The following is a 19,154-nucleotide window of genomic DNA, read 5'->3' on the forward strand; positions in this document are numbered from 1 at the left end:
CCTCTATCGATTTGTGTGGTGCTGGGGATCAAACCCAGCCAGCGCGTGAGTCACTGGCGACAGGAGAGACAGTCATGGCAGGGAAGGGGCCGGGCCTGGCCTTCCGCAGCTCACATTGTACATGTAGGGCCCAAATGCTCAGGATCTCTTGAACAAAGAATGCTGTTCTCACCAGAGGCCCCCACGCCAAAGATCAGAGCTGGACCCCTTAAGACACATGCACAAGTGAGCTCAGAGTGTGAAGTGGCATGAAAAAACTGAGGTGACAGGACTGCAGCAACAGTATAATGAGTAGTAACGCCGCTTGCACTTGCCTTGTGTCCAACTGACCCGGGTTCAATCCCCAACACAACATATCATGCCTCGCGTCCTGCCAAGAGTGATCCCTGAGCTCAGAGCCAGGAGTAAGCCCAGAACTCCACTGACTGTGGCCCAGATCCACGATAAATTCAGCTTTGAAAGTTCCTAAAGAACAGAGTCAGTTTCGCAGTTGCTGAGGACAGTGGCACAGAGACCAAAACCAGGCTAGTTCAGGTGGTCATCCTCAAAACGTTGGCAGTTCCTGCGGTGCCATCAGGAAAGTAAAAACACGGCCCAGGGCATACAAAGTTTGGCCAGAGCTGTAGCATAGCGGGTCGGTGTTGCCTTGCAGCACCCAACCAGGTTTGATCCTCAGCACCCCGCATCTTTGAGTAACTTCTGAGCATATCCAGATGTCGCAAGGGAAGAAAAGAAAATTTCTGTACAAGCTCAGTACAGACGCACCCATCACCATCACGGTGGCCTAGTGGTGTAGTGTTTCCCACTGGTCGGTGGTGGGCCTGGGGACAGAGGGTCAGCTGGAGCCACAGGAGTCCAAGCAGGTCTGGAGACACGGCCCCTGTGCACAGCTGCCGGGGATGGGAAAGGGTGCAGAGTTCCTCAAAAAGATACAGAAGGCCGGGAGGAGGAGGAGCCACAGTGGGTCAGGAGCTTGCTTGGCATGCAGCTGACTAGGGTTCTGATCTTCTTCCACCTCTCCCCCTTCCTCGCATCCTTTATGGTCCCCTGAGCCCAGCAGGAGTAATTCCTGAGTGCAGAGGCAGCAGGATGGAACCCAGAAACCCCAGAGTCAGCTGGCCACTGTTTTGCAGGGAACCTTGCTCCACAGCACCCCCTGCATGCCAGCTTTTTCCACTCCTGAGGGACCCCTTAGGTTCCCCCACTAAAGTCCTAGGAAAGAAGAGGATGGCTTCAGTCCAGAGCAAGTACCAGGGATGCAAGGTCCGCTGGATCAGCTCTTGGTTCCATAATTGGAGCCATGGGACATTTGTATGAAATAGTCGTGTATGGTCTCAGCTAGCAGCACCATTCTCAGTGGAAAAAGAAATGTCCCATTCCCCAGAGAGGTAGACACCCTCAAACAGTCAGCTCAGACATGTCGGGTGTTCTAATGGTTACTGAACTTCTCTGCACTTCTCGGTGAACAGATACGTTAACTATCTAAGCACCTGCCCTCTCCAGGTGACTGTGTGGCGCTAGGCAAACTCTCAAGGACCGCAGGGGTACCTTAAGACTGACTCTTTCCAGAGAGAGAGTTCTGGGGCAAGAGGGGGGGAGCAACATTTTTCTTGAGTGACTCTTGGCCCAGGCAAACAGGGCCCATTCCTGTCATGGGAGAAAACTGTTTGCAAATGTGGAAGCAGCCGAATGGGGAAGAGCAAAGGCCACAGATGAGGGCAGTTGAAAGGGAGCATGGGAAGGGCCACAGGAGGCCAGAGCAGAGAGCCACAAAGGAGACCCACGGAGTGGCCCGGGAGCTCACAGAGCACTGGGTCAGGGTGGATGAAGCCAGAACCAGTGTCTTGTCTCCTCAGGGTGAGGTGGAAGCTGCACTGTGAGGGTCGACCACGCCGACCACTCTTTCCCTGCTTGACAGGCTGTCACCTGGAATGAGGCGGGGGTGGGGCGGGGGGAGGGAAGCCGACCTACTGTGGAGTTTTCCAGAACTTGTCTCTCTCCTCACTTGGGGATTCTCCACTTTGTCCTTTGCTTTCATTCTGTGTCACTTTCTTCCCTTGCCCTTCAGAAATCAAATGGAACCAGAGCCTCGGGACTAAAGGGTTTCCAAGGGCTGCTTCCTCGTTCCCATGCAATTCCAGGCCCCTAGTTCCTGACTGTCATTCGTAAAACCAAGGGGACCCCGATGACGTTTCTATATTTGGGGGCTTATTAAAGTGCTCCTTGTACGGAGAAAGTGATCACATTTTCCTGATCGAATTTGAGTGCCTACTGCAAGCGGAGCACTCAGGGTACTAGAAGGAAGATAAAACCTGTTGTCCGCAACATGTTCATCGTGAAGTGGAGACCGTGCGAACAGTTTCACAGGGAATGGGAGACGCAATGGACGCTGTAGTTACTGGCCTGGAACAATATCAGCCTCCAGTAACTTATCCACAGCCAGTTGTGTTTTGTGGAGAGAGAAAGCTCGGGTGCAGCTTAATGATCTGGTACGGAGGCATAGAAAATAGGGGTGGGCGGAGGAAGCGTGTCAGAATGCCAGTGATTTCAGGCTGCTTGGAAGAATGGACTAGAGTTCAGATCATCTTTCAAAAGTCCTGGATAGAATCTATGTCGTTCTTTTGTTTCGGGGAGAGGTATTTGGGATGCCGATATGGAATAAAACATGTTTAAGGACAATCCAGGGCAATTTTCAGAAAAGGGACAGATGGAGGCATGTCCTGCACGTAACACCCATCAGTCCTGATAAAACTGGGGTGCGCCTTGAATCCCTCATGTTCCTACTTCGAGTTTTAACTACAGCAGTCATAAAACAAGAAATGATGATGTGGTAGTTTCTAGACTTGTAGATTTGCAGAACAGAAAAATACAACAATACAGTTAAGACCATGACCAAAGATTTTTCACTTTTAAAACAACTTTAAGACTGACGGTGATAAATAAAAATATCTTCCTTTTCATAAAACAATTATCGGTGTTGTAGAAAGGTCACACTTGATTAGTGGAACCAATTTTTTTCTTAGAAAAGGAGAACATTGGTTATATTATCCTTTATGTTTTTTGGGGGGTAAACCTGGCAATGCCCAGGGGTTTCTCCTAGCTCTGCACTCAGGAATTACTCCTGGTGGTCCACAGTGGACCATATGGGATGCTAGGGATTGAACCTGGTCAGCTGTATGCAAGGCAAATACTCTACCTGCTGTCCTATATGTCTGACCCCTGAATATATTATTATTTTTTCGAGGACCAGGCTAAGTATCACAGAAGGGATTTGATGCTGTCCTGACTCTGCTGACCTGGGTTCAATTCCCAGCTCCATAAATGGTTCCTCACCTCCTGCCAGGAGTTCTCTGATGCCTGAGCATAAAGCCAGGAGTCAGCCTTGAGCATCACCGGGTGTGGCCCCAAAAGAAATGAACACAGTTCCATCTGACACTAACATTTGTTTTGTTTTGTTTTGAGTCACAGGGATTACTCCTGGCTCTGCACTCAGGAATTACCCCTGGTGGTGCTCGGGGGACCCTATGGGGTGCCGGGAATGTAACGCGGGTTGGCCACGTGCAAGGCAAACGCCCTGTCCACTGTATTATTGCTCTAGCCCCTGACACTAACATTTTAGAATTACAGATGGGTAGGACCTGCTTGCCTCCCAGGCCTTTGCTCCACCAAATAGCAACAGGGAAGCTAAGAATAGTCTCTCGGCCACCACGAGCTCCCATGTGGTAGCCACTACTTGAATCAACTCGATTCCCCAGTTTCTGCCCTGATCTCAGCTCCGACATCATCCTGGCCCCACAAACTCACCTTCACAGTAGTCTAGTATCCTGTGGGTTCGGGATTGAGGTGGGAGGAAGGAAATTGTTTTTTACGGATTCAGGCGGGATTGCAATGACAAACACTTTTATGACCTGCCTCTTCCAAGGTAGTTTGCCCCCACACAGTCAGCGCTCCTCATTTTCCAGTTCACTAGGTGGTGCTCTCTGTCTGCTACCCAAAGGTCCCTGATGAACAAGAACCCGCTGCTTTCTCCAGGTCCTTGCCCAATGTCCTTAAATTAGCTCTCTGTCTCTAATCCCAGCGACCAATGGCTCCAAGATGAGATACAACAATTTTCATAGACTTTCCTCTACGGAAACCTTTTTGGATCATTCTTAGTCAGTTATTTATAGCAAGCAATACAAAATAAATGTTTTAAAATTTTTTATTAGTGAAACACCATGAGGTACAGTTGTAGACTTAGAAATTTTTGTGCTTGAGTTTCAGTTATACAGTGATCGAGTACCCATCCCTCCACCCGTGCCCACTTTCCACCACCACTGATGCCACTATACCTCCCACCCCCCATCCCCTTGCATCCCACACTGCCTCTGTGGCAGGGCATTCCCTTTTGTTCTCTCTCTCCTTTTGGGTTTTGTGGTTTGCAAAACAGGCATTGAGTGGCAAACATGTTCGGTCTGTAGTCTACTTTCAGCATGCATGTCCCATCCTGGGAGGATCCTCTCAATACCCTTTCTTTGGTGCTCCCTTCTCTATCTGAGCTGCCATTTCCCCTAGCATGTGCAGCTGGCCTCCATGCCATGGAGTAAACCTCCTGGTACTTATCTCGGCTCTTCTTGGGTGTTAGTCTCCTATTTTGTTACTTTATGTTCCCCAGATGAATGCCTATTTTGGGGAAATCTCGGGCAGTGGTGGGAAAACTCAAAATAAAGGTGGTGGAAAGGGGTCATGGTGGTGGAATTGGAGTTGAAATATTAGGTAAAGGTAAAGGCCCTCCCGTTGTTCGTTGATTTGCTCGAGCAGGCCCAGTAACGTCTCCATTGGAGACTTTGTTGTTACTGCATTTGGCATATTATATACGTCACGGGGAGCTTGCTAGGCTCTGCCGTGCGGGCGAGATACTCTCAGTGGGATACTGGGCTGGAGTGATAGCACAGAGGAGTTGAAATATTGAGTGTAATTAAATACTGTGAAAAACTCTTTGAGAAAAAGAAAGAAACAAAACTTGCACTGTGCACTCTTCAATAGAGACTTGTGCTTCTGGGACCCAGTGGGGGTCGATGGTAGGGACTTAGCGCCAAGCCCTGTCCACTATGGGCAGGGCGGCCACAGTATCCCCACCCCCAGCAGCCCCACCCCACGGACAAGCCCCATTTGAAAAAGCATGGGCGCGTTCTGCGCAGGCACAGTGACATGTGGCAAATTTAAGTTTTCCGGGGAAATCATAAAGGTTAGTGGTTTTGAAATCGCTCCAACTGAACTTGGAAGGCGTATATCATATGTCAGATCTTCAACCTGATCTTCAGGTTGTTCTATAGCTCTTGATGGAATCATACTCCTAGGATGCAAAGCCAGAGGCAGACTCTCATCTAGGGTGGAAACCAAAGTCCTAGAAAACTTACCAGGGCAGTACTTGTTAAAACCTTAAAGAACCCAGAGTTCGCCAGGGGCTGAAGGGTAGGGGGTGATACGGTGGCAGGATCAGGGAAGGTGAAAGCCAGGGCTTAGGGGGCCCTGGGGGGCCTTGGGGGACCGGGGGTCAGGTGGACTGGGGGTAGGACTCTCCCCCGGAGTGGAACTCACTGCCCCAGCAGCCAAAGTGGTTGCCAAGTTAGGAGACAAGAGGATAGGGAGTATTTTCCAGTACATTTTCAAGCCTGAGTCCAGGCAAGAAGGGCCGAGCGTCCTCTTCCAGAGGAACTAAGTTCCAATAACTTCATCAGCAGGATGAATGTCAACTGAATCCTATCTCTGGTTTTCAGGGGAAAGAATTAACTGGAGGAGTTTGGAAATCCAGCAGGACCCAGGCTTTCCTTCTTCCCCCAAGGCACCAAACACATCCAATCAGGTCCTCTACCCCACCCCCCTTGCCTCCCCTCCCACTCTTGCCACCCAACAGGACTGGGACTGTCCACTCGTTTGGGCGGAGCCCTGAGGGTGGGGGAGGAGCAGCTTGTCCCCAGACCTGGAATACTAGACTATGGGCTGGGCGGGCCACGGTAGCCCCGCCCCCAGCTGCCCCACCCCTTGGGCGAGCCCCCTCTGAAAAAGCGCGGGCGCATTCTGGGCAGGCGCAGTGATATGGGGCAAATTTAAGTTTTCCGGGGAAATCATAAAGGTTAGTGGTTTTGAAATCTCTCCAACTGGACTTGGAAGGCGTATTTCATATGTCAGATCTTCAACCTGATCTTCAGGTTGTTCTATAGCTCTTGGTGGAATCATACTCCTAGGATGCAAAGCCAGAGGCAGACTCTCATCTAGGGTGGAAACCAAAGTCCTAGAAAACTTACCAGGGCAGTACTTGTTAAAACCTTAAAGAACCCAGAGTTTGCCAGGGGCTGAAGGGTAGGGGGTGATACGGTGGCAGGATCAGGGGAAGGTGAAAGGGGAAATAATATACGTGAAAAGTTTGGAAATCGTTCCACCTGGACGTGGAGGACGTATATCAGGTGATATACGTAGATCTTCCGGTTGGTCGAGACCTGTGGGTGGACTTCTCATTCTAGGATGGAAAGTCACAGGTTTGGAAATCCGGGGCCGAAGGGTAGGGGATGATTCAGCGGCAGGATCAGGGGAAGGTGAAAGCCAGGGATTGGGGGGCCCTGGGGGGCTGGGGGCCAGGGGGACTGGGGGTAGGACTCTCCCCCGGAGAGGAGCGCCCTGTATATGGGTAGAGAAGAAAATAATTGTTAATATTTTTATTGCCACATCCATGGCTAAGGAAGTGTCCTGAGCCTGAGGATTAAGGCAGCTGGGCGCTGCCCGTGCATGCCCTTATCAACCACGCCCTTGGCAACCACAGGCCCTTGGCAACCGCGTAACCCACCCCCTCAGCATCTTTATGAGCCTTTAAGAGGCCTTTACTGGATCTGGGCAAAGCAGGCTCCTCAAAACCAGCAGGACCCAGGCTTTCCTTCTTCCCCCAAGGCACCAAACACATCCAATCAGGTCCTCTACCCCACCCCCCTTGCCTCCCCTCCCACTGTTGCCACCCAACAGGACTGGGACTGCCCACTCGTTTGGGCGGAGCCCCAAGGGTGGGGGAGGAGCAGCTTGTCCCCAGACAAGGAACACTGGTGAATTCAACAGCACTAATCCAGCTGTGGTGGTCTTGGTGCTTCCTCCTCACCACTGAAATCCAAGAGACATTCTTCCTCCCCTTGGCCATCCTGCTTCCAAGAAAGGCAGTTGACCTGCAAAAGGAGCACTACTTCGCATGGGTGGGGGTTCACAAATGTTGTCATTTCCTTTAAGCTCTCAGTCTCTCTGATTATTTATCACTCTCCTAGAGAGGGGATAGCACGGAATCAGGGACACAACCTTTTCTCAAGCAGGGCTCTGGGGCCAGAAACAGGTGATTCTGGGAGACCGTTCTTAAACTGAATGAACAGCCATATGCGCTCCTTTACACCGGCCTGGGGAAATCCCCCTTTCTTGCATGGAACTCAACATAAATTCATGGAGAAAAAGGAGCAAGCTCCTTTCTAGAGGGCTGCCCTTCTAGCACTCGGAGGGAACACTTAAGATGTTCACGTCAGAAAGTGACAAGGCTCTCTTGCAATACTGTAACTAGCACCCATTTTACTTTTTTCACAGTTCTTCTTCTCATCCATATCAGTTCTTATTATCTCACACTTCCAGAATATAAATTTCATGAGAAGGGGCTTCTTCCCGCTCTCTAGTTGAGTAGAGAGCCCCGAATGGAGTTGGTTCCAAGAGTAGCCTCATTTAGGGATGGATGTTCGTTTTCTGAATTCTTTGGCATTAGTACGAAATGTCTTCTCACCTTTCTTAGTAAGGTGGACATTGTTGTCTCTTTGGGGGCCACACCTGGAGGTGTTTGACGCTGTACCTGACAGTGCTCAGGAGGCCATGCAGTGGCAGGTATCAAACCCAGGTCTCCCTCATCACAGTCCATGCTCCAGCCTGATGAACTATGTCTCAGGCTCCTAAGCTAAGTCTTTTAAGACCCAATTGTAGGTGTTGGAAGTTTTCTTGGTGGGTTTGATTTAAACTATTTAAAAAAGTTCTTTGCAGGACTAGATCAATAGTTCAAAAGATTGAGCACATGCTTTGCACAAGAAAGATTTGAATTTGATCCCTACCATCACCTGGTCCCTCGAGCACTTCGACAAGTGATTATAACAAAGAGCCAGGCTGGGTAATTCCTGAGCGCTACCAAGTGTGAATCCCGCTACCTTACCCACAAATAAAATTTATTTTACAAAGGAAAAAAACAGATTTTCAACAAGAGGAACAGAATCACCTTTTCTCTCTTTATCTTCCCCTAACTCCCTAACTTTGGAAACAACTTTTCTGACTTTGAGCCATGTTAATTACATATATCCAACTCCAAATTTGTTCCCAATGATATTAAACACATTTTGCCGCCCCCCCCCCCACCATCCCTAGAATACACACATAGTGTATTCATATGTTCTCCTGGAAATTAACAAGTTAATTCCAAATTTGGAATACTGTGCAATTGTTGAACAGAAAGGTTCTTTCATAAAATAGTTCATACGAGATATATATGAGATGCTGAGCTCTAGGTATGATATCATACTTGGAAAAAATGTAACTTTTCAAATGCTGTAGCATAATGACAATTAAGGCCCCACGTTCCTAGATCCTGTTTAAGTGGAGTTCAAAAAGGCATTTTTTTCTGCGTCTGGACCCCGCACTGGGTTACTGGCGCCCGGCCACCCCAGGGGGGGAAGGGTGCTGTCCCTCCATCTGCTCCCCCCAGAAGGCTTGGTGGCCGCCATCTTCCAGACGCCATTGGAGAGTCAGGTTTGGGCCTTCAGTGAGGAGACACATGGGGCCTCACGGGATGGGGGTGGAGCTGGCCCTTTCCTCCCCACCCCAGCGAGACCCCGAGTAACCTCCCACGAACGGCCTCTCTAGCTCCTGATGAAGCTGCTTAATGGCCATGATCCCAGAGACTCAGGAACAAATCTCGGAACCCAGCAGGTATTGGCAGAAATCCCTCCAGATTTAATTGTTAAAATTTTGGAATTTCAAAATTGCGCAGCCACTGCTGTGGCTGTGCGACGTCATATGTTATTCAGAACCAGCAATAGAAAAAAAGTTGTCTACGGTTGCCTTTTTGGCAGATATGAGTGTTGGAGTAAAATTCCAAATAATAGTGGTAGGTCTGGTGTCAAAATATTGAATGTAATCAAAGTAGAGAGAGAGTAATGTAGAAATCATCTGCCCCACAGGTAGGGGGAGGGTGTGGGATGGGGTATACTGGGGTTTTTGGTGGTGGAGGTACGGGTGTTTCATTGTATGACCGAGACTTAAACCCGAAAGCTTTGTAACTGCTCTCATGGTGATTCAATAAATGAAATTATAAAAAATGAAAAAGAGTAAGGTGGAGTTCATGCCCAATTTAAACAGCGTAATCAGTGGCTGCTATTTATATAGCAGTACTCCTACATTAAAAAAAAGAAAAGGTATTTCTCTGACAGAACTCAGAGGGCACTCAGAACTCTCCATTTTTCAAATAAGAGCCAGGACTTCAGGGAAACTTCAGAAATTCTCTGAAGTAAAGTTTGAGAGTTTCATATTTTTCTGGGAATGCTAGAATCGCCTACACATGCTAAACACTTCTAAAATCTGCTCATTATTTTGAATTGCTGCCATTCTGTATGTGTCATCCTTGAGTTTTTCTTTCACGTACTTGAACTAAATCATGTAGTTGTTCGGTTCTGGCATCAGTGAGCTCCTCAAAAGGCCGATATTCTACAGCTACTTTACCACTTTCTGAAATAAAGTTAACAAGGATCAATTCAAACTTATTGGCTAAAATGTTCTCTCTATGAAGGTAGTACACAGTGATAGTGAGTGTGTACTTCCTTTATACATCCAATAATTTTATTTCTAAAGCATAAAATAAGACCATTTTCCTTGTCAATGCAGACATTAAGTTTGGTTCCTTTTGCTTCTCTGTTCTGAGGCCATTCTCAAAGGTGCTCAGGGATTATACCCACTTAGTACTTGGAGTCATTCCTGGCAATGCAGTGCTGAGCTGGAACTGAAACCTGCTTCCTGCATGCCAAGAATGTGCTCAGCCTGTTGAGCTATCTCTCCAACCCACTGCTTCTTTCATTTCTTTTTATTTGGGGTTTGCAGATCCTACCCTCTGGTACTCAGCGACTGTTCCTGGCTCTGTGCTCCCTGATGGTACTAGAGGGGACCATATGCCGTGCCAGGGATATGCAAGGCTCTGGTACCATCTTCCTAACCCCCTAACCCCCTATTGGTTCTTAAAAGTTATTATAGTTGATAGAAATTTTGCCAGATGACCACAGAAGTCTCTTTTGCTAGAAGAATTGCCCAGACTGCAAGGCTGAAGTCAACCCAGGATCTACTCGTGTAATAAATAAGGTCTGTGACAACGGAAAATTTCTGTCTCTAAGACTGCAGGGCTATAAAGCAAGGAAAGCAATACTGTTTGTGGACTCTCTACTGATTATTCAGTTTCCTTTGGGCACAGCCGGAAATATTCATAGGACTATAAAATTCCATAAGAGGAGAAAATTTAAAAATCTTAAATAGGGGGCTGGAGCAATAGCACAGCGGGTAGGGCGTTTGCATTGAATGTGGCTGACCCGGGTTTGATTCCCAGCATCCCATAGGATCCCCCAAGCACCGCCAGCAGAATCACTGTGAAGGTTCACAACACATAGTTGGTTGTTAAATAGACTCACACTCAATCTGTCAGTGCTGAAAACCAACCCCGAAGTGATTCCTGTTAAGTTTCCTCTTAGTAGGAAAACAGTAGCAATAATTAGAATATTTCGTCCTTTACTAAATTCTAGGCAAGTCTTTTTAAACATTTATTTTTATTATTTAATGTTTTTCTTATTTTTTGTTTTTGTGGGTGACACCCAACGATGCAGGGTTTCCTCCTGGCTCTGCGCTCAGGAACCACTCCTGGCGGTGCTAGGGGACCATGTGGGATGCTGGGAATCGAACTCAGGTCAGCTGCATGCAAGGCAAACACCCCACCCACTGTGCTATCACTCCAGCCCCTTTCTTTCTTTCTCTTTTTATTGAATCGCTGTGAGATAGAGTTACAGACTTACAAACGTTCGTGATTATGTTTCAGTCATACAATGATTGAGTACCCATCCCTCCACCAGTGCCCATTCTCCACCACCAGTCTTCCCAGTATCCCTCCCACGACTCCCTCCACCGCCCCTACCCTCCCCCCGCCCCCCCTGATGGCAGGCCTATTCCCTTTTAATCTCTCTCTTCATTTGGGGGTTGTGGTTTGCAATATAGGCATTAAGTGGCCATCATGTCCCGCCTGTAGTCTACCTGCAGCACACATCTCTTATTCCGAATGGGCCCTCCAAGCATCCCTTACTTGGTGGTCCCTTCTCTATCTGAGCTGCCTTTTCCCCCAGCATGTGAGGCTGGCTTCCAAGCCGTGGAGCAATCCTCCTGGTCCCTATCTCTACTATCCTTGGGTGTTAGTCTCCCATTCTGTTACTTTATATTCCGCAAATGAGTGCAGTTCTAGGTAAGTGTTAAGTATTTACTTTTACAATATAAGATAAGCTAAATTAAAAGTATATTTTTTTTCAGAAAATTGCAGCTTAAAGGGGCTGGAGCAATAGCACAGCAGGGAGGGTGTTTGCCTTGCACACGGCTGACCTGGGTTCGATTCCCAGCATCCCATGTGGACCCCGAGCTCCGACAAGGATAATTTCTGAGTGCAGAGGCAGGAGTAACCCCTCAGCATCCCTGGGTGTGACCCAAAACGCAAATGAAAGAAAAGACAATTGCGGCTTAGAAATACCTTCACATATCTGTCTAGAGACCTACAGTTGCATTTTCTAAATGAGACAGAGGGCCAGAGTACTATTACAATGGGTCGAATATTCGCTCTGCATGCAGACAACACAGATTTAGTCCCTGGCACCCCATGTGGTTCCCCGAGTCCTACTAGAAGTGGTTCCTGAGCACATAGCCAGGAGGAAGCCCTAAGCATCAGCAGGTGTGGCCCAGAAACCAAGAAAAGAAAAAAGAGAAAAAAATGGAGGATAGAGCTAGTACTTAAACAGAGGAGTCTGAAGTTTACAGCCACTATACTCTTCTGCTTTACTGACAAACAATTGAGAAAGAGGAATTGGATCAAATACTCTCTCTACAGTCTAAACTACTCTACGTTTATACATTGGGGGTAATATTTGCTGTAATTATTTTTCACAGATTCCACAAAGGACAAATTTGAGACTACTCTGTAAAGCATCTAGTAAACAAAGGAATAGGAAGTACTTATATTTCCATTATTTTCAATATAATTGACTTCTCAAAATCAATTTATTTGCTCGTCAAGTAAGAAAGCTGCAGTACTTCAAAGAAAACCAACAAAGTCTTACCTAAACCACAATGAGCAGTTTCTGAAATGCATCTGACACGGTCTTTTGAATAGCAAACTTCTGAGTCCTCTTCCTTTTCATAAGGAAAGGTAATGGTCCGACATCCAACCAAAACAAATAGATTTACTACGCCAATCTTTCTCATTGATTTTTATGAAGTCTAAAAAGAGAACTGGGCCTGGAGCTCTAGTACAGAGGCTAGGGCGTTTGCCTTATATGCGGCTGACCCGGGTTCGAGCCCCCGAATCTCATATGGTCCTCCCAGCACTGCCAGAAGTAATTTCTGAATGCAGAACCAGGAATAACCCCTGAGCATCGCTGGGTATAACCCCAAAAATAAAAAAGTTAAAAAAAAATAAAAAATCAAAAAGAGCACTACATCATGATCTTAATGAGTAAGGGAAGGCACCACACAAGGCTATGTCTTGAAGGCTCTGTGCTAAGTATATTCTGTCAGGGCTATTACCATACATTTTTGCTATCTGATCAATTCTGGACATTCGTAAACAGGTAAACTAGAAGGGAGAAATTAGTCAAGATCAGTGCACAAATCTCACACTGATTATGTATTTCAAATGGGCAAACCTACAGACTACTCTAGGAACTTGACATACCTCACACCACTAATATTCCAAGAGCAGCAAACCACATTTGATGGGGTTTAAAATAGAAGGCTACCAATCATAGAGGGAAATATATTTTTACAGAAGTGTGTATTATACACACACACACACACACACACACACACACACACACACACGTGCAGCTCACCCATTAACAACATGTCAATAATCTCTTATTTAAGGGCTTAATGGTCCCTAGGGCAAATAGAACAATCAATGGTCCCTGGGGGAAATAGAACAATCTTCACACACTTTCCTCTAAGGAAACATTTGTGGAGCATTTTCAGCAGTTGATTCAGAACACACAATACAAAATAAATTGTTTCCGTTCTGCTTGGGGCAGGGGTTCGGGTTCAGGATGGAAACACACAAAATATGGTGGTAGTAAGGTGTAATGGTCGTGGGATTGGCTATTGAATATTAAATGTAATCAAATATGTTTTTATAAAAATAAAAAAATTACTTTATAATAATCACTGTATCATTGTCATCCTGTTGTTTGTCGATTTCTTCGAGTGGGCGCCAGTAACGTCTCTATTCCTCCCAGTCCTGAGATTTTAGCAGCTTCTTCCAATGATTGGAGCTCTTTTAGGATCAGGGAAATGAGACTTGTTGTCATTACTGTTTTGGGCATATCGAATAGGCCACAGGGATTTTCCCAGGCTCTGCCTGTGTGGGCGGCATACAGTCGGTAGCTTGCCGGGCTCTCCGAGACGCAAATATTTATATATTTCTCTCTATGGTTTGTTGCCTACTGTCTGAACCCCATCAAATATGATGTGGCAATTATGGAAAATGGTTAGGAAGTGTCTTATAATGTGAAAGTGGCCTGGCCTGGAGAGTGGCGGCAGTTGGGTAGTGGAGATCAGCTGCCGGGCAGGGTCCCTGGGGATGGGAAGGACCGTCACCCGCCCCTCTCTGGCGTGCCCCGAGTGAAAACGGTCTGTCATGGAGTCCTTTACTTTGCAAAAATTATAGTGTTCAAAGCAGACCCGAGCCACCTGGATACCGCAGCTACGAGTAACCAAATTGAATAACTGTGGTAATTCTAGAGGTAATACATGCAGATGGGCACTGACCCCCTTCCCAGGGGATGCGTACATTTCTCAGATCAGAGCCAAACCGGTCAGCCTCCCCTTGGTTCTGGCCACGAGGCAGGTGCAAGGGGCTTTGGTGATGGTGACTAGATAACCTCGGGCAGATGGCACGCCCGCACCCCCCATGGGGAGTGACAACCCATTCGAATGTCTGCCCTATCACCTATAAATTTCAGGAGCTTGAGAAAGGTTTGCTAGTGGCAAGTATGAGCTGGTCTCATTAAGATTCACCTACCAGAGTCTGTTCCAGTTCTTTCACTAACAGCCCTGCCTTTGATTTAATACCCTAAGCCTAAGTACCAGAGATTCTGGGGGGAAAAACATTTTTATTAGTGTATTTCATTATCAAAATGAAGATTTTGGTGAGATAATGGACAATTACACAGGATCTATACTTGAAAAATTTCTTTGGAACAAAGAAGACTGTTACCCCCAAATAGGAGAAACAGTATTCCCATCCCTATATCACTAAGGTTCTTGGTAGGAAGACAGCTCTAAAATTGTGAAATGTCCCCGGGTCCTGTGGCCCCACCAAAAAAAATGATTCTGTTAGTTACTACCTAAGATTTAAACAAGTATTGTTAAAAACATCTGCCCAAGGCTTTAGCAGCTTAGCAAGGAGAGGGATGTTTCTGATGTATCTGAAAATATGATGAGAGAGAGAGAGAGAGAGAAAGAGAAAGAGAATGAATGAATGAATTCTTACCCACACCCCCATTCCAGTCCCCACAGAGACCTTCCAGTTTATCCAAAGTCTCCTCGGCTCTGCTCTTGTTAAAGGACGACAAAACCACCTCTAAAGCACAGAAGATCTTCACACTTTGCGTCTGAAGTGGTGCCACAATATCTTCATTTTCCCTTTCTTCAAGTTCAGAAAGATCCTGAAGCTGTTAAGATTTAGATTGAAGGTCCTTCTGAACATCTCAATGTAGATTTTAAAATGTTTAATTAGAAATAAAAATAAAACGCCAGCAATCCTTGCCAACCGTTGAAGTAACCTGTGACTTCAACGTTAAGCAAAACTTCCCATGAACTACAACAGCCAAGCACATAAGGAGCACACAAGCGTTGTAGAATATGGACACCACCGTCAACTCACTGAGACCTTATAGATTCTGGGGTGTGACCGGTGGTCCAACACTTTCACTTAGACGACTCTCATCTATCTGGTCTGTAGGTTCTCTGAGCCCGCTGGGGTAACACCCCACACAGCTGGGAGTCATGCAATACTCAGGAGAAAACCCAGGGCCTTGAACACGGTGGGCACAAGTTCCGCACTTGAACTCTCTCTCCGCTTCCTACCTTGACAATCCTTTTAGACCATCCAATGAAACCAAAATATTAGTTTGCCAGTTCCTGGCACTGGGAGCTGTTTAGGGCAAGTGTAGAATGTCGAACTGCTTTATGTCTGCTGAGACGAACCTAAACACATAAGAGAGATACTCGAGACTAGGAACGACTTCCCACAGAGATCTAATTCAGCCCACCCAAGACTTCTCAGTACAAGTTTCATAAAGTGGCTGTGAAGAGCAAATCAAACAAACTTTGCTGGTTGCTGTAGTTTCAGAGCCATACTCAGCAGTAATCAGTTACTCCTAGCTCTGTGCTCCGAGATCACTCCAGGTGGTGGTTGGGGGAATCATGTGCGGCTGGGGATAGCACCAGGTTGGCAGCAAGCAAGGTCAGCCCATTAACTCCTGGCCTATTTCTTTGGTCCTTAAACAGTTTAGGCATTAAGTTCATAGGAAGCACTAATACTTATTATTCTCAAGCCGTGGTACTTTTCTGCATTATTTCCAAAATCTCTGATTAATCTGAGCGTGTCCCTGACTTCTGGTGGTAAGTGAAACCATGAGCCGTAAGATCTGCAAGATTGTAGATAAGCAAAAGAAGTAAATTGCTTCAGAGATTCTATCTAGCAGCTCCTGTCTGTAACGATAACCTGAAAGATAGGTAAGAGACCTGCCACCAAAGCAAGACCTCATCTACAGCACTCCCCTCTGCAAATTATTAGCCCTGCTAGAGGAGACTACAGTTTCGTTTATTATTTTTGTTATGCCATTTTATAAGCAACTATCATCTGCATAAGAGCTTCCTAATAAAATAAAAACATACCTCTGTTATTAGATCTCTAAATACATTACTGTGGAATTCTTACATCATTAGTTCTTAAATGACAATTTCAACTTTCAGCCAGGATGTACTATGTGAACATATTAATAAAAATTCAAATGCAAGGGTGGAGAGATAGTCCAATGGGTAAGGCATTTTTGCCTTGAAAATGGCCAATCTGGGTTCAACACCCAGTACCCCATATAGTGCCACCAAGCCTAGCAGGAGTGATCCCTGAGTGCAGAGTCAGAAGAAAGCCTTGAGCATTGCAAAACAAAAAAGAACAGCCATTCAAATACAAATAAAAGCAGAGCAATATTAATTATTGATTTGTCTCATGTGCCTATCACTATTACCAGTTTATAAACACCTTCAGTGCTCAAAGGATCCATATTGTATCCTTTCCTCATTCTCTGAAGCGAGAAAAGTTTGTTACTCACAAAGGCTTGATAGTTAGTTGGTTGAGAGAATAAATCAAGGAATGAGGAAAGAGAACAAAATTCGTTTCCCCAAGTTCAAGCTGCCTGAGGAGAGAGACCAATGAACACTGATCGTTGAATGGTTACACCACAGGCTAGCCTGTACCTGTAGTGACCGCAGCTTTGTCAACTTTGAAACTTAAGAAGGGTTCTGAGGCCCTGGAGAGTAGTTTTTACCTTAACTTTGTAAGAGTTCGTTGTTGGTTTTTTTTTTTTTTTTTTGCTGGTAACTGTGAAGAAATTCTCTGATGACTTGTGTCTTTCCTTCATTTTACATTCAGATTCGCTTTACTTTTCTGTATTACAGGAGGCCCAAAATAGACAAGAACTATGGGTGCTCTCCAAGGTATAAAAGAACCTCTCATGGAAATGGATAACTTTCAGAGGGAAGGTAGTAATCCCAGCCTGTGCATGAGATGATCTAACTAGAGTACCACCTTCACAACTACATACTGATTTGTAGGATGTTGCCATTATCACTATACTGGTAATGAATCTTATGCTATAAAAATCTCAACACCGCATTTATGAAACGCATCTTCCTCCCTCCTGGGGTGCCCTCACTCATGCAAGGTCTACGCTCTGCCACTGAGTCACATCCCTGTTCCTACGAAATGGTCTTAATAGCCAGTGAGAGAAAGGGGTGGGGGGAGTACCACTCATCAATTACAATGGATATGGCACTGTAGCACTGTCCTCCGTTGTCCATAGATTTGCTTGAGCGGGCACCAGTAACGTGTCACAACAAATTGTGAGACTTGTTACTGTTTTTGGCATATCGAATACGTCACGGGTAGTTTGCCAGGCTTTGGAGGCCAGGGTGCACGCAAAGGGAAGGAAGTTTTCAGTGGGAAATGGGAACTGAGGGTGGGCATTGGGAACGGTTGGCTGAAGACAGAGCCATGACGCTGGCCGCAACTCCCTCCAGCTGGCAGGACTGTCAAACGCACACGTAGACCCCCGCAGAGCCCAGAGGAGCCTGGGAACTGGGCCCTGACCCTTCCAGCTAGTCTTACTGCAACCAGCCTGGGCATTTCTATAGCAGACAGCCCTGGGGGAGCAGCTGCGTGCTGCCCGGATACGAGGGGACACTGTGCAAGGCAAGGGGAAGCTGGTGGGTGGGGTGGGTAGCTGCCAGTGTAAGGTGACCCGGCCCAGCAATGCTTCCCGCGGCCCCGACCCCCGCCAAGTTCCGACCCGTCCTCAGCAGAGGGGACTGGAAGAGCGTCTGCAGGTCGCAGGCCAGTTGGGCTGCGTGGGCGGCGCGCGCCGAATAAAAGGTGACCACGACATCGAACCCCCCTCTGGGCGGCCACAGCCTTGGGGAAGACTCGCACCGCAATCAGAAGGCAAAGCAGAAGGCTGAGGACAGAGAATGCTGCGGGGCACCGCGGTCACCCACCGCACAGACCCGCGACCGAGGCCCAGGCTCCCCGCACACCCCCACCCTCGCGCGGGGGCCACATCCCCAGCATTGTGCACTCTGCAAGCCGGGCTGCAGCAGCGTCGCAAGGGTCCCGGGGTCCAGCACGAGAAACTGTCGCGGCTGCTGACAGCCACAGGGTCCTTGGCACACGGCAGGACGCGGGCCCACGGCGGGAAGTCTGGGCTCGCGGGGCGCCTTTCCCGGAGCACCCGGCCTGCCCTCCGGACCAGCTCACAGGCAATGCTATGCAGCCGGGCGCGGGGCCAGGGCTCAGCTCCCGCACCTGTAGGGTTTTGAAAGGTATCGCCTCACTGTGCCTGCGCTCTCCAGGCTCCCGTGGCACTGCGCCTGTGCAGAATGCGCCCTCGCCTTTCCAGGGGGTCTCGCCCCAGGGGTGGGGCTGCTGGGGGCGGGGCACTGTGGCCCGCCCAGCCCATAGTGGATGAGGCTTAGTGCTAAGTCCCCACCTTCGACCACTGCTGGGTTCCAGCAGCACAAGTCTCTCTTGAAGATTCCAGAGTGCTAGTTTTGTTTCTTTCTTTTTCTCAAAGAGTTTTTCACAGTATTTAATTACACTCAATATTTCAACACCAATTCCACCACCATGACCCCTTTCCACCACCTTTATTGTGAGTTTTCCCACCACTGCCCGAGATTTCCCCAAAATATGCATTCATCTGGGGAACATAAAGTAACAGAATAGGAGACTGACACCCAAGAAGAGCCGAGATAAGTACCAGGAGGTCTACTCCATGGCTTGGAGGCCAGCTGCACATGCTAGGGGAAATGGCAGCTCAGAAAGAGAAGGGAGCACCAAAGAAAGGGTGTTGGGAGGATCCTCCCAGGATGGGACATGCATGCTGAAAGTAGACCATAGACCGAACATGTTTGCCACTCAATGCCTCTTTTGCAAACCACAACACCCAAAAGGAGAGAGAGAACAAAAGGGAATGCCCTGCCACAGAGGCAGGGTGGGATGCGAGGAGATGGGGGGTGGGAGGTATAGTGGCATCAGTGGTGGTGGA

At 47.5% G+C, this 19,154-nt stretch overlaps 1 pseudogene; it reads right to left on the bottom strand.

Annotated features, from left to right (window-relative positions):
• Positions 1–7,088: 7,088 nt before the first annotated feature.
• Positions 7,089–15,534, bottom strand: LOC130024083 (RAD52 motif-containing protein 1-like; annotated as a pseudogene).
• Between the last annotated feature and the right edge of the window lie 3,620 nt (positions 15,535–19,154).

The sequence above is a fragment of the Sorex fumeus genome, unplaced genomic scaffold, assembly GCF_029834395.1.
Source record: "Sorex fumeus unplaced genomic scaffold, SorFum_2.1 ptg000001l, whole genome shotgun sequence".
Taxonomy (NCBI): Eukaryota; Metazoa; Chordata; class Mammalia; order Eulipotyphla; family Soricidae; genus Sorex; species Sorex fumeus.